At 39.4% G+C, this 3,172-nt stretch overlaps 1 long non-coding RNA gene across 1 annotated transcript; it reads right to left on the reverse strand.

Annotated features, from left to right (window-relative positions):
• Positions 1-866: 866 nt before the first annotated feature.
• LOC111608457 lies at positions 867-2,473 on the reverse strand. The gene is made up of 4 exons (XR_002752678.1): positions 2,354-2,473; positions 1,861-2,186; positions 1,597-1,759; positions 867-1,314 (listed from the first exon to the last, which is right to left on the reverse strand). It is a non-coding gene; the product is annotated as an uncharacterized LOC111608457 (long non-coding RNA).
• Between the last annotated feature and the right edge of the window lie 699 nt (positions 2,474-3,172).

The raw sequence follows: 3,172 nt of genomic DNA on the forward strand, positions 1-3,172 counted from the left end.
CACAGAAGTTTGGAAAATTGTCCGACAATCCTTAAATCGTGCCGTGTGAACCAGACCTAAAACTCACAAGCTCTACTCCTCTCATCTCGTCTTGACCACTGCCCTAACGCTCTCTGACTCTGGTCGAGAGAGGAGATGACCTGAGGTCATGCCGTACCAGGCATATAGATGGATGTGAATCTGTCTATACAGACACAGAGAGAGATGTTTGTATCTTTCTCTTGGTGTATAAATATCTGTTTCAACTGTATCTTTTTTTTTTTTTTTTTAAGGTGGCCATGTTCCATGTTTTGTGACTTCTGTGGTCAACATCCAGGACAGTTCAAGTGTTCTGTTTTTCATGTGGGTAAAATGTGCAGTTCTTGGCACAAGGTGAAGAGCAAATTAAAGAAAGTATCAATTTTATGGAAACCAATGATGCCATTCTAGACTGTTTGTCTTTCCTGCTGAAATTTTCCTTCATTTGTTATAATTTTGCTTTATTAGTCCCAGTTCTGGATGATCTGAAGCAAAGACACGTCTTTAGTGGCAGTTATGAGCAGATGTGTCTAGTGCGGTTTGTGTTCATGGGTTTGCTGCAATGTGACATTGATGAAAGGAAAGATGGACTACAAATACCATCAGACCTGTTCAACAGTCTCACTGGTAAACCGGATGTCATGTACCACCTACCTAACAAGGTTTTTTTTGTTGTTTTTCTTATTTATTTCATTAACATCTGGTTAATTTGTTGCCTGTTTGGCAGCTTTCAAAAATAATTTGTCAAAATAAAACAAAAATCAGCCATGTGTTAATAGTATGTCACTTTTTATTGCAACAATTTTTGATGACATAAAAATTTTCATTTCTAATATTTACATGTAAACACAATGAAGCATTACAACAGTTTTCAACAATAGTCATAACAGTTGGTAGTGACAGTTGAACAGAGCAGGTTTCACAAGTTAACATCTGCCTTCACAGGCCAACATCCACATTTATGTTTTGTGATTCTGTATTTGAACTTAATAAAGTCCAAAGAGTTTTTATCCCAAAGTCCATGTTTTTTTGGAATTGATCATTTGTTTTGGGCTTTGGTATCTTGACAGTGTTTGAACAGGAAAGCGAGGTTTGGTCTGTCTCAAGGAGAATCCTAGCAGTCTGGTTTCTTCTTGTCGTCTGGTGCTGTCCTGTTCGCTGAGCTGAACTTCAAAGATTTCCTCTAACATTTCTGATGTCAGCTTTTCCACCCTTGTGCACATAAAGGGCCTGAACACAGAAGCATGAAGCTCCGAAGCATAAATGACATCCAGGGTTGAAAGGCCATCCTTGAATCTAGAAAACATTCAGAATAACCATCACTTTAATGATGCTAAAAAGAGCATGATATTAAATTGATGTTTTACAGTCACACATAAACATTAATATCTCTAATCTTGTTCCTTGTTTAGCACAGGTAATATTGCAAATCCACTAACTGGAGATTCACTAACTGGATAATTATTTGTCTGCTGGCTACTGTCGATTCTTACCCTACATTCGCTTGTTTTAACTGCAACAAAACAGTAACTAAATTAACATAGTTGGCAAATGTTAGTTTGTTATTGAAGGACCTACTTCACATGATCTCTGTCTCTTTATTCTGCGTCTCGTCCTCAGCTGTCCCCCTGATGCAACAGGAAACTTCTCTGGATTCCCAGCAGGATTTCCTGCGTCTCCTCAGTCCTCTGTGTCTTCTCTCTCCTCATTGGTCCAGTGATGTTGACTTGTCTCAGTCATGCTAGTGAACCAACACATGATCAGACACGCATTCCTTAATTTCTGTCGAAATAACAGATGACTGAATCAGACTTTCTGATCAAGTCATAATCATGACCTCACCATTTATAAAATCTATTAGAACCAGTAGATCAGCAGGTCCTCTGCTCTATTCCTGATCCTCCTTCCATCAGCACAAAGCTCATCAAAGCTCTGCTGTTATGAAAGGACTCAATGAAAAAAATCAGACAAAACAAAAGGGTCAGTGAGGAGAAAGTACAGCAGAAAGTAGGAATCAGATTTGAGCATCAACCTCAACTTCATGCATATTGAAAACTTTTGGTTGTGTAAAAGTAAATGTTCTTACTTTTGTTGTCCACTGGGTTCTCTTATCTTCCTCCTGACTGGTGGTGTTGAAGGTGGAGGATTCCAGGTTCAGGAGATCCAACCTGGGATGATCAGAGACATTATTGATCTGCAGAATCTGAATCCAGGATCAGAAACCAGCGCTGGCTATAATGTTTCTAAAATTCTTTATTATTCAGTGTCTGACTCATAAACAGGTGAATTTTCAACATAAGATTCTGTGGCAATGCTTGGTTAGTTATTGAAGGACCTGCTTCACATGATCTGTCTCTTTATGCTGTGTCCCGTCCTCAGCTGTCCCCCTGATGCATCAGGAAACATCTTCTCTGGATTTCCAGCAGGATTTCCTGCGTCTCCTCAGTCCTCTGTGTCTTCTCTCTCCTGATTGGTCCAGTCTTGTCTTGTCTCGCTGATGCTGGAGAATCAACACATAATCAGACACACATTCAGTCTAAATAACAGATGACTGAAGGAGACTTTCTGATCAAGTCATCATCATGTTCTCACCTTTTCCACAATCTCTTCCAACCAGTAGAACAGCAGGTGGAGCAGGTCTTCTGCTTTAATTGTTGGTCAACTCAAGTCGTGTGACATGAGTTGACGGAGAAATGAAGAAAAAAGAAAAGACAAAAGAGTTAAAAAGGAAAATAATCACACACAGCAAACAGAATCAGTTTCTAACTTTCAGCTCAACTCTGCGCAGCTCCATCTGAAATGTTTCGTTATGTTTTGTAGATAGAAATGTTCTTACTTTTTTCGACCAACTGGGTTCTCTTATCTTCCTCCACCTGACTGGTGGTGTTGAAGGTGGAGGATTCCAGGCTCAGGAGATCCAACCTGGGATGATCAGAACATCAGAGATCTGAGCAGTCTGGACCTGGGATCAGAAACTAGTGTCAGTATTTTTTAAAGTCTATTCTCATTTTGGGATCTTTCTGTGTTGTAACACATGAATATGGCCAGATAAACTATTTGTTTTATGAGATTAATAGTTTATCTTTACTCCACATCCTCTCTATTTCCTTCCCTCCGATCCTGTTCTCTACTTTCCCTCTGGATAAAAGCTCTT

Source organism: Xiphophorus maculatus, chromosome 4 (genome assembly GCF_002775205.1).
Source record: "Xiphophorus maculatus strain JP 163 A chromosome 4, X_maculatus-5.0-male, whole genome shotgun sequence".
Classification (NCBI taxonomy): Eukaryota; Metazoa; Chordata; class Actinopteri; order Cyprinodontiformes; family Poeciliidae; genus Xiphophorus; species Xiphophorus maculatus.